Consider the following 13784-nt stretch of genomic DNA (forward strand, 5'->3'; position numbering starts at 1 on the left):
AGTACATTTTTCAACGACGATTTAACAAAAATGCCAATAATGTACTGAAATCCGAAATGCGAGAATAAACTGTTGGTGTGAACTGTGTTTAAAATACGTGTCGTAAAAGATATAATGCGAAATACCGATGAAACAACATGAAGTAAGCATTTTAGAGTTTCAGAACGTTCTAGAGAATTGTTGAGAACTTTATTTGGAAGATTTTTACAAAAGGTTACTTGGTTCAACTCCCAATAGATACTGACCAGATTTTCAGCAATTATGTAAAATTTTCTATATTTTATAGATTTTGATGCCCTAGATGGAGTTTTTCTTATGTGGTTTTTTCAAAAGATAACTTTTACTAGTTTAGGGCTACAATATTGCTAAAGACAGCAAGGCCAAATTCCTATACATTTCTGAGATAAAGGTCTGATAAATGCAAAAAAAGTGTAGATTTAGCCCGGTTTAGATGAGGCCATAAAATCCGAACTGGATCTGACAGGACAAAAGCTAGTAGGCTAGGGTTTTTATAGTCTAACAATAAAAACAAAATGGAGACTAGAAATTGTTTAGAAGTTGTTTCAAAAAATGGATACTAGAAGTTGTCTGCATTTTCAGTGTTGCATAATGTTATTGAAATTATCGCATAAAAGTTTTCCCTTAAACCCAGCAAAATTTGAAGGAAGGGGTTCCATGCGATGACGTGATTTCATGGCATGTTTTGCATTGGTTCAAACGAAGTCGTGAAAGATCCGATCTTTTCACTAGCATTTGAATCAATGCAAAGGAAGTCGTGAAAGATCCGATCTTTCCATCAGCATTTGAACCCATGCAAAGGGAGTCTTGAAAGATCCGATCTTTTCATCTGTATTTGAACCCATTCCATAGAGATGAATTTTGTGTTTTTATTTATAGAAATTTTTCTAAATATATTAGATTAATTACCTACAATAGGGTTGATGTTGTCGGAGACTCGAAATCACAACCAACGATGTTTAAACTCTCGGTGTAATGATAATGTCATTTCAAGGGGTTGGTGAAAATGACATGCCAAAGCATTGGTGAAAATTACGTGTCAACGCATTGGTGTAAATGACATGCTTTGGATCCAAAAATGAATAGCATCTTTTGAGGTCCACGCTCATATAAAATTCATTGATGAAGATGCTAAAAAGATGACATTCCAGGTCACTCGCACCCATGATTGAATGGCATCTTTGGCATCGAACATTTTGCTGGGAAGTTATTAGAAATATTAAAACCTTTTAATTGGGAATCAAAGAGTGGCCAATAGCCTTCCTTTTTGTGAACAAAAATGTTTACATATAATGTTTATACATAAAGTATCGTTATGTTCATTGAAGCAATAGTATGTTGTACATTACTCACGAATTTCGCATCTTTCATAAAGTGTATCTAAAAATTGCAGCTTCGGGCATTTGGCACATGAAACACACATCCCTTTCGAATAAAATTATGCAAAAATTACATACATCCCACAAAATCCGATTCTTTGAGACACAACCACATTTCCATAAACAGTGTGTACGAAAAATGCAAGTTTCCTGATTTGGCCTCAATTTACCAATTCACTTTATTTGACTGCCTCCTGTTATTTTTGTTAATACGTTGTCGAAAACACTTAAAAAAGCTTAAATCTGAAATAATTTTGCCGATAGTTAATGCCACTATTTTGATAGTAGTGGGATATTGTTGTTATACATATGTATGATAAATTCAAACTACAAATGTTCTAATTTTAGACATAGAGTATATTACAACTTTTGAGTTGGGAAATAAAGAGTGGTCATTGGCATTAAAAAAGTTTACATTGTTATGCTAATAGATCTATCTTGATTTAATTGGCATGTGTTTTCGGACATTTTACTTCAAATAAATAGAGATTAAAAACGTTAGTATAAACATCACTACCCAGCAAAATATGATGGAAGGAGCTCCATACGATGACGTGATTTCATGGCATCTTTTGCATTGGTTCAAACGAAGTCGTGAAAGATCCGATCTTTTCATTAGCATTTGAACCAATGCATAGGAAGTCGTGAAAGATCCGATCTTTTTCATCAGCATTTGAACCCATTCCATCGATCCAATAGAGATGAACATTGTGTTTTTATTTATACACATTTTTCTAAATATATAAGATTAATGATTTACAATATGCTTGATGTTGTCGGAGACTCGAAATCACAACCAACGTTGTTAAAACTCTCGTCGTAATCGTCGCAAACGGTTGGTGATAATGACATGCTAAAGCATTGGTGGAAATGACATGTCATGTAAATGACATGCTTTGGATCCAAAAAAGAATAGCATCTTTTGGGGTCCACGCTCATATAAATTTCATCGATGAAGATGCTAAAAAGATGACATGCCAGATCACTTGCACCCATGATTGAATGGCATCTTTGGCATCGAACATTTTGCTGGGAATACTTAAAAAAAAAAAGGCCTATGAGAGGCCATAGAATCTCCACAAATCATCATTTCCAACAAATTGACATTTCACCCCCACTCTTAATTTCTATCGTATAAGTTATCGCGAACTGACAACCCTATCGTTATTGTAACAAATTTTCCAATCGATATATGAATATATATGAGAATGAAGGATATCGGTTGTCGATGCTGTCACACTCTTGACTAGAAATCCAATACTTGTTTTTAACAATGAGAAAAAGTGAACGAACGAACGCCTGTCCAAGAGGGAAAGTCATCGTTAAACGTCAGTGGTATCACTGCATAAATGGATGAATGTATGAGGCCGTTGGACGGCAACGAGTGTCTGGCATACAATGTCAGTACAAATGCTGCCACTAACACTAATTGTTTGACAGTCGTTGTTGCTGTTTATTCTGTGAGTATTTTTTTGTTACAAACACTCACACACCACCTCCACTACCAGCAATTCATATACGGACATACACTCGGTTTATATTCACATCAAATAATCTGCCAATGAATTCATGAATCCTTGCACTGACACTGTGTATTAGTCCTTTTTTTCTCTCTTTTTTGTTAGATCAAAAGTTCACTGCAAACTACAGACAGAAATATATTTTTCCTTCCAAACCAACCAACGTTCGACCATCTAAAAATTGTATATGATACCAATAAAGTATGTCACGTACGTTGCACGTGAATGACGAGCAACAATCCGGCACAAAAGTGTCCAAGAGGCATTTATGAAAAATCAGCCATTACGACTAAGAGCCACTTGGTCCGGGGATTGATATTGAGCCGTTCAGCTTTAGTTAGATTTGTGTTCGCACATCCACTTTTCACGGTTGCCAAATCGCAGTGGAGGGTGTTGGTTGGGCTTGAAATGGTTTTATTGTTGTTGCTGTTGGGCCCATGTGACAAGTAGCACTTTGAACAAACTTTTGCCCAACATCCATCAGACTTGATAGGAATGCATAAAATCTGCTTGTCATGCACTCAGCTCTACCGGCACTTCAACCTCTCGAACTAGCGCGCCCACACACAATCAACAACAATAACCACAAAAATACTTTGGTCAAAATAAAATGTCAAAGCTATTGAAGAAAGTTTGTTGGATCAGTCACTTTAGTTTAAGTTGTTCCAGTTCCTGTCCTGCCCTACCTTTTGTGACGTCGTAATGTGGAGCCATAATATTGGCAACGATTGTTAAGGTGTTGGTGTGGGTGTCATAAGGAAATCTTTGGCCACTCGTTCACAACAGTTAAAAGATATTAACACTAATGGAGTTCCTTTTAATGGTTCATTAGGTCAATGGATAAAAGTAGTGCAGACCACGCTATTCATAATCGAAGAAAATATTTTGCACTATTTCATTTTTACACGTTCTTCTTTAACTTACACTTTCACGTCTACATCAACTTTGTGTGTTTTTGAATGATTTGACTTTTGTTTTTTGTTGCGAATATGGGTGTTAACCCAGCACAACTTGTAGCACGTAGTGTATCAATGAAGGGTTTAGTCATACATTTAAAGTTTAATGCTTGGTTTACATTTACGAAATCCACTCGATTTCATCTGTCAATTCCTTTGTGTATACGTCAAATGAAAACTCATCTGAAATCGATTGGATTTCATTTGACGTTTGAGCAATGGAATTGACAGTTGAAATCGAGTGGATTTCATAAATGTAAACCTTGCATAAAAATAACTTTTTATAACATCATATAGTTTTCCTCACAAATATAATTCGTATTTGTATTAGCTTACCATTTTGTTACTTTCAATCCCATGCAATATTTTGTATCATTTTTAATAAAACCATAATATGTATGTATGCATGTAAGTTTCCCTATTTGTATAGTACAACTTAATCCCCAAAATAATTCAGTGTATGTAACATTACAGTAGTTATTTATTCTAAGAATTTAAACAATTGCAAAAGAATCTCATTTTAATTCCTTGAATATCTTAAATAGTTTCCACACACTTCAAGATATAAATGTTGCGGTTTTTATTACTTCTCTTGGTAATTCAACAGAAGAAAATAAATTTTAATAAAGTTGAAGAATTATTGCTGTTATGTCTACAGTAAGACGACAACATGTTGAAGATATATGCTAACATTTTTAAGGAAAGGAGTAAGAACAGTATGGTTCAAATTATTGGGGTGGTTTGATTTGAGATATTTTCAACCTGATTTTTTCAATCGGAGTCTCGTTGTAAGACGATTCCTTTAACTATGTGTCTTTACAGCAGGCACGGAATCTCTTACGATACATTATTTTTCCCTCCTACGATACATTATTTTTTTCGATGTGTTTTTATTTAAGATTTTATAAAATCTTAGTTATAAGTTGATTCGATAAAAAAAACCTCCAACCAAAAAAAAAAAAAAAAACATACATACATACGTTTTCATTTATCAGCGTTTTGTGCAATTTTTGAAGTCACTATAAACAGATATGTATATATACATTAGGGCAACCATTTTTTTCCTTTTTTTTGAAAAAGGTGCATTTTCACGAATATTCCTATAGTCCAATCGATGAAAAAATTTTATTAGTTCGTTGTTGAGGCTAAAAAAACGAATCCTACAAAATTTGTAAAAATCGGATCGGAGCTCCGCCCCGGAAAAAAATTGTAAATGAATAAGATTGTTAGTGTTGGCAATGCCATCTACCCTCAAATATCCGTTGTATTGAATTCCTAATTGCAATTTCGCAATAAATTCATTATATATAGAACAAAAAATTTCGGGTAGGGGCATGGTCAGATTGCCGCACAAAATACAATTGATTACCACTCTCACGAAGTGCGAAGCATGCAGTGTAGTGGTTTGTGATGACAATGTCTCTGGCATTCTTTTTCTTTTACCAAAACCTAAAGAGAAAAAAAAAACAAAATAAAGAGAAAAAAAAAAAACAAAATAAATCATATGATCACAATTGCCTCAACAGGTAAACATAAAAAAATTATTGGTCGCCCTAATGTACATATGCAACATTACATATTATCGTCAAACACAAAAGAAAGTTAAATATTCAAGTTCTCATTGGAGAGGACGAATCTCAGTGGGAGGTTTTCTTTGTTGCGGAAGGAGCTGTGTATGTCTCGTATAATGTTGATCGCAAGTTCAAAGCACTGGTTGCTTTGAGCAAAGTTCAATATTTTTTAAGCATTTGAGCGATTTTGGATAGTCGTTCAGAGCTAGCGCGAAACTCACTACTGAACCAATGATCAGCCCATAAGTAAGAAATTAATGAACAGATTTTACGCAACCTGTTTCAGGTTGCAGACATTAGAATAAACACAATAAGAGCTATAATGCCACGAGAGTTCCAAGGCGCATAGCATGTTTAGGATCTGCTTGGTCATTACAAAAGGTTACGTTCTTTCTAACTGAAGTGATGGAAGACACGAGTAACGCGAAAGAGAAACTTCAATTCGTTTTTTTTTTTAATCATAGCCGCCTGGTTCTTTACTCACAGTTTTACCATTTCAATTGCGCATAATTGCTCATCATATTCTACACAAAAAAGTGCTTGATGTTTGTGATCTATTCGAGCCATGGAGGTAATTGTCCATAACAGTGTGAAGTACGCGATCCAGTACTTGGTAATAATTGATCAACTTAGGTCCGGGGTGATCTTTCTCTTCGAACATGAGCTGCAGTCTTTTTGCTGTATCGACAGCAATCATCATTGATCTCCACAGGTGAAACACATTTAACATATTCTGGAATTCTTCGATTGTTTACGTTTTCCCATTTATCAATTTGAACCCAGCCAACTTAATTTCCTTATTTAAATTCTTGAGGACCACGGCCTGATATTCCAAACTGGGATGTCAAACAGTTCCTTCAACGAATCAACGTTTTGTTTCTCTCTGTACCGCTCGTAGTCTTCCAGAAATTTTTTTAGTTCTGCACAACCGCGGAAAGCTCATTGTTTTGCTCCATAAGGTTTTAGACAGCATAGCAATTAGACCGATCATCTCTCTCTGTTCTTTAGCAGTAGACGGAAGAAATTCGAAACGCCCGATGACGTGGTTTTTCAGGTACAGTGTTGGAAGACCTCTTTTTGAATATAATATAATTTCAAAGTGGTTGACTGATATTTTATGTTTAAATATTATAAAAGTTATTTTAGTCCTCAATAGACAAAGGCTCATTTATTCTTGCTGCTAAAAAAAAAAAATGTTGAAAACAAATCGAAAAGTCATAACCCTATTGTAAGCACTTCTCGCTTAAATAAAGGCAGGCATTCCGAAAGGCTATCCATTAACTTTTAGTGGATACATAGTCACAGGAGCTTTGATTCTCTGGGAGTTCGTATCTCTTTTGTACAGAAAATTCGGTTCTCTGTTTCATAGAAACATCGATCCACTGTTCCTCTGTTTCATAGAAACATCGATCCACTGTTCCTTCGGATCGCCTTTCCACAGGAGCATCGTTTTTAATCGGACAAATTTTGAACATTTGTAAATAAAATGTCTAAAAAATTACCTTTGGCTACATCGATGGCCTACATCCGTGCACAATAAATCCCCGATTTAACCCTTCAGGAAAGCAAAAAAGACGAAGCTGAAGCTATCTCAGCCGACGACAACACGATGTTACAAAGGATGAGCTTAACTACTAGGTTAAGTTGAGCCCATAAACTTCAGATTATACTGGATATATAAGACCGTTGTTTGCCCTGCCTTAAATTCATATAACCTGTTACTGTTTCTAAACATTGGTATTTGTTTTGCGGAAACTGTTTTGCAACAACATTTACAGTTTCAGACTGTTAGGTCATCATCAGACTGCAATACATGATGAATAGTTTCATCTGAGTTAACCTTAATAAAATAAATACATGAATAAAACAACTTGAATGCATTTGGTACGGGCCCTGTATTATATATTTTTCCTCATTTGTTGTTGTAAAGCTTTTTTCCGCTGCTGTTTGCTGCTAAACTCTTCGCTGGGTTATTATTTGTCCAAGTAATAAACACAAATATTATAAATAGTTATTACCACCTAAACTTCATCATCTCAGATAATCATCATTATTATCCCTTCTTTCTTTTGCCTGTTCATAACTCCATCATCATAACATCATAGTTATGTCCACAACACCATGACCATCATCATCATCGCCATGAATAGACCTAACTTTTGAAACTATGCTGCGTGGTCAATTCCAATTAGCGTTGAATAGCATTGGATTGGATAAAGACCGTCTAAGCTAACGCCACACCGAATAACTGACCATCACCACCTCCTAACCGGTTTCGTCAGCGTAACCCATCCTTAAATAAAACCCAACACCTACATCATTTTCTATAATTTTATTGTTAGTCTTGTGTGTGTGTTTTATTTTTTGTTACGTTTTGTTTTTATTGATGTTGTTGCTATTTGAACAATAAATTGTTCATGTTTATTTCAACTGCGGTTTTGGCTTGTCGTATTAAATGCCACCTTCACGTTCATTCTGCTGTAATTTTCAGTTCTTTTCCCATGTTGTTCTTTGGGGTTTTCCTCGTGTTTTTTGTTATTCTAATTCTTGGTGGGTTTGTCAAGGACTTGGGTTTACAGTTTATTTTACACCTTCCATTTCATTGATACTTTTTGTTGTTGTTATTGTTGTGTTTCGAAAATAACAATATTTTGGGCCTGGGTGCTAATGTACAAAACATGCTTTTCATTGATGTTATAGGTCAATACCGAAATGGTATGGACGTGGCCAGGAAGCAAGGGGTTGTGGTGTGGAGTATTGCGACCATCTTTTCGATTAATCGATTTGTGGTGTTCTACGGCCTTCGTGCAGTTGTCTATTTTGCGTGTCTTGGACAGATAATTTGTTTAGTTTCTATTTTCCTCTTTCGGTTCGGTTCTTCTTCAACTTGGCTTTCCTTCTTTGTTTGCACACACAAATTGAAAAGGATTGTCCTCCAACGATGATAGTATTTCATGGTGAGTGAGTTTGTGTGCCAAGACCAAATGTTTAGGTATTTATTTGCATAAAAATTTATAATGGATATAAAAGTTAAATGGTTTATTTTTAGAGTGATTTTAACAAAGTGTTTTGTGGTCAGCCAAATAGGACAAACGTAAGGTAAGTTACAATATTTATTTTAGTTGAGTTGAGATGAGGAGAAACTTTTTTCTCTGTAATGGATAGATAAATGAATAAACATTCGAGATATTAAAACGATAAACTTGGAGAATGACAGAATGAGTTGGACTACCGAACGTTTGTCATATGTTCTATGTGGAGATATTAAAATTCGTTTTGATTTCTTGATACCATTAAAACAGTAAATGGACATGGGGACAATTATAAAGACCTACTGTATCTTAAATAACCATCTTTATCAAAGAAACAGTCAATAAGTGAAAAGTTTTTTATTTATAAAAATATAGATAAAAGTTCGTATATGGATACTATAAAATATAGCTTTTTTATGTAAAGGTTTTCAATGGGAACGGTACTTTTAAAACTATACACCGGCTACGTTATGTAATGCTAATTCTTCCCCCAGGAATGTAAAGATCACAAAGCCACCTGCTGCAAAATAATCAAAATAACTCGAGAAGTGGCCTTTAACTGGATTTAAGTACAAAATTTTGACCTTTTCTATTGGAGATTCCAAAGGGAGTGGAAGTTGATATTTCAATGCTGAGGCTACGCTGGCTACTAAACCAATCGCCGCTTCAGAGAACTTTCCAATCCTTCTGATGTTCGGGTAGCGGACGTTCCGAGACATCATCACTGCTGCAGCCGCTCGCATATCCCTGCTGGTCGAATACCCGAAGACCAAAGTTCCCAGCAGAGGCGATGGGATTAGCAAATGAGCGTGATAAGCTTCTTCGAGCCAATCCCAATGACCCCAGAGTCAGGGAGCTGACACTGGAAGTTAACAGAATGGTCGGTAAATATTAGCGGAAAAAGTGGTTAAATCATCTGAGGAGTGGCAACATTGGACCCGGAATAAGTGAATTGTGGGCAACGGTTAAGTCACTCTCGAACCCTGGAAGGATAGAAGATAGGACCTCAGTCATATTTGACGACGTTACATTGACTGACCCGAAGAGGTGCGCAAGTTATTTCAATCAACAGTTTTTCGAGCAACCCGAGAGGGCGAAGAGGAGAGTATTACGTCACCTCAGATCTCATCCTGCCTAGGATGAACCACCACAGTTTACAATGGATGATGTTGCGAATGCCCAAAGCGTTGGGCCCTGATGGAATCTCCATGGTAATGCTAAAACAGCTAGATGAGGCGGGAGTGGAGTACCTCACTAAAGTTCTCAACTAGTCGCTAGCCACCCTCATTTTTCCCGAAGTCTGTAAAATGGACAGGGTGGTCCCGCTACGGAAGCCAGGCAAGGATGCCAGCAAAAGTTAATCGTACAGGCCGATTTCGCTTTTGTCTCCCGTAGCAAAGATCCTTGAGGCCTTAGTCCTCCCCAGTATCAGGAATAGCTATCAAGTTGCCGATCATCAGCATGGATTCCGTAACAAGCACAGGACTCAACCAGAGACCGCCGTTTGATACAACAGTAATGGAGGCGCTGGACTTATCAAAAGCCTTTGATACAGTCAGGCACTCCACGCTATTTGAGGACATTGAGCAGACAACGCTCCGGCAAAGCTTGAAACGTTGGATAGTCAACTATGTGTGTGGACGCCTGTCGTACGTGGAATTCAGGAACAAGAAGTCCAAACCCCGTAGAGTGAAAAAGATTCAAACCTGTCAGAATGCCGCCCTGAGAACAGCAACATGGTGCCTCCTCAAGTCTTCAGTGGACCATCTACATGAGGAGGCAAAGATTCTCCCAGTAAAGCAACACAATGAGATGCTTTAGTTGCAGTACTTGCGTGGGTGTTGCCGTGAGAGCCATCCCAATCACCATCTGCTGTGGTTACATCCCATCGAAGCAGCCACTTTCGTGGAACTGGTGATAGACCAGAGCCAGATAGGACACAAGAACGAACACACAAACATAATAATAAACACTATTACAACAGCAACAACAACTAAAACAAAGACAAATTTCCGTACACTTTTAGCAAAAAAATAAATATTTTGATAGGAAGCAGTAAGGTTTAGAATTTTCAAGGCATTTATATCAGGAAGCATGGGGTTCCCCCCAGGAAAATAATACCTTTGTAATCAGCATTGCCAGGATTATCTGTTGTAAAGAAATATCCAAACCGTGAAATGGTCTTAAACTGGATATTTTACCAGATTTTTAAATCTCTTACTTGGGTGTCCAGATTTCTTTCGGACAACATCGACGACAACGTGGTGAAGGATTGTATCCGAACGAAGGTTTATCTTCGAACCTTATCTAAGTCTGTCAAATATATTATGAGGTAAGGTTTGACCAATCTCTTACACCTTTCACGAAGTATTTTTGACGGCTTTTTTCTATCAAGTCTACCTAGTGTCCGTCTGACAGCAAAAAGGTTAACAAATATTTCACATCGACCACCACGCACATTAAATATGCCTTATACTCGTACGTATATAACCACTAGTCATTTTGGGACCTCGATATATACGAGTGCTGCACGAAAACTTTCTAGCCTAGGCAAGACCGCGTGTTGCCATTTGATTTTTTTGGAAAAGCTTAACAGTTTTTAGGCTAAGCGTGCTCAGGACTGTGTGGTTGGTGTGTTGTTTATAGTGACTTGAAAAAATTACCAAAATTTACCTTCGTCTGCCACAAAAACATCCTAATACGCCTGAAGCTCGGCTTAACCACCCGTGAAACGTAGCGTAATGGTTGGATGGATGAGACTTCGGTAGACTCCTAATTTTTCAATGTATATCTAAGGTCTAACATCTCAACTCGAAAGAGAGTTAAATAAATATCACTATAAACGACCTTCGCCTTAATAAGGCAAAAATAAAAAAAAAGAAATTTACTTGTCAACATTTTCTTCCGATCATTTTTCACAATTTTCCACGTGGATATTCACGGCAAGAATACATTGATCAAACTAGGACTTTCTGTGTAGATTAAGGACCATCCTATAGCAATATGAAAAACTGACTTAATGAATTCTATCGGGGCCGACACACGTCAAAAAACGAAGGTCGAGAGGGTCGCCCAAATCGGCCGTTGTGCCAGAAAAAATTAAGCCGTGCGTTTCAACAAAATTGGACAATCGCTCAAAAAAGGGCTCTTGTGGATGGGTGCAAAGAAATTGTGAATAAAACCGATTGCGGTGCTTCAAACGGCGTTTATAATATAGTTACAGACGACGAATCTTGGATCTATGCTTGGGAGCCCGAAACAAAGCAGGAATCGACCGTTTAGGTCTTCGAAAACGAGCCAAACCCAACGAAAGTTGTTCATGTAAGAAGCACTTCGAAGCAAATGGTAGCCTCCTTCTTCGGCAAAACTGATTGTATGGCTACTATTCTAAGTGGTACAATTTGTTTGCCTGAAGTCTCTTGAGAAATTCGAAAAAAAAATAACAAGAGGAGATGAATCATTCTGCATCATGACACATCTATTAAAACCAACACCTGTTTGACCGGACAAAACGTGTAAAAGTTAATATAAAGCGTTCAAAAAATGTTTTTTGGAGGTGTCTCAATCGGAGTGAAAAAAGTGATTCAACAATTGGTTTGAGCGCATAGTGTATAAATCATGCTGGAGACCACTTAAGAAAACAATAAAACTATTTTTTATGGTAAAAATTCGCGTTTTCGTTGTTAGGATAGATAGCTATCGTACAGCCCTCGTACCATTATCGTGCAGCCCTCATATCATCAAGACAACTTCCATATGTAAATATCACAAATAATGACCATAGTCCTAATAAGACAACAATAGGTAAGGCTTTATATTTTAAAAGCCAAGAATCCAATACCAACATTTACATATATTTACGAATATATCTATGTACAGCTACTATTACTTCCCACCTAAAGTAAAATATCACACAGACAGATTTTGATTTCCATTTACACATTGGACTCACTGAACATAAAAATGTATAATTGTTTGTCTATAACAGAAGACTTACAAATGATTTGCCGCTTGAGGGAAATCTAGCCATTCTTTGCACTCGAGACCTCCCAAACACTTATCTCCATTAAAATTGGTCTTTGCTACAAATCGAGAACGTGTTTGACATGAAATAACACACAAACTTTACAACTTCCAATTCATACATACATACACACGCTGTGGCGTTTCTCACCCACCCCTAATTTGCTGCTGCATTGCACTGCAGGACTTGGGATTTCAATTGAAAAACAATTCAACAACTTGTCAACACTTTGCATACAAAGCACATTGTTCATCAGCCACGAGGCGACTTTTGTGTTAATTTAATTAAACTAAATTTTTGCTTTCATAGAAAGAAAATGTTTATTGAATTTTCCAACTTTTAATGTCGCTTTTGTGAAACTTTGTGCAAAATCCAGAACAAAAAAAGAAAAACAAAAAAGAAAAAACAACAGCAAGTCAATGAATGACATGAACGAATACCACCCATGATGATGTTTCAAGGATCATTTGTGAGGCCCAACGCCATATGAAAGTATAACGAAGAAGAAATTCTCAAAACAACAACAACGACAACACTAACAAATGTTCCTTGGCCATCAATTTAAACATCCAAAGGCATTACCTCATGTCAATAGAAATTAATTAACCTTTTTTAATTTGATTTCATTTGGCTCCCGACTCAACTGTAATGGTTAGGGCGGACGGAACGGGACAAGCGAACATGGCCAAACGAAGAATGCTGGCTAACATTTTATTGATATCATGTTGAGGGTCCAGTAAAACAAGTCAGAAAAAGGCTCAGCAGTAACATAGACACACACACACATATATATATACATACGCTCGGGCTCCCACAAGTCCATCTCATGTCTAAGGATACATGAAGCAATATGGATACTTAGGCCACACTAAAAACGACAAGGGTCGTCCTCGTCGAAGTTGTCACCAAGCCGTCCTATGGACATCAGCCACATACCAATGGAAACTTTTTTCATTAAAATTTTAATTGGCGGACATTTTGGGCGAAAACAAAGCGGAAATTAGATTTTTCGAAGGCACTCTCAAACTGTGTGAAATGTAATTAGATTGATTTTTGACAATGCATAAGTATACGACGGACAATGAACGAATCGGTCGGCACAAAATGAGCCTTATCATGCAGAGCAGTGGAATGTTACCCCCCCCAACCACTTGCCGATCCATTAAACGGCCTGTTAGTTGAAATTATCCTCATTATCATCAACCAAGTTCACATAATTGTTCATTGAAGTTTAAAGGAATTTCCATTCTCTAAATCATGCAGGGGGGGGGGGGTATTTGGTGA

Source organism: Musca autumnalis, unplaced genomic scaffold (genome assembly GCF_047663935.1).
Source record: "Musca autumnalis isolate F117 unplaced genomic scaffold, ASM4766393v1 scaffold_5, whole genome shotgun sequence".
Lineage (NCBI taxonomy): Eukaryota > Metazoa > Arthropoda > Insecta > Diptera > Muscidae > Musca > Musca autumnalis.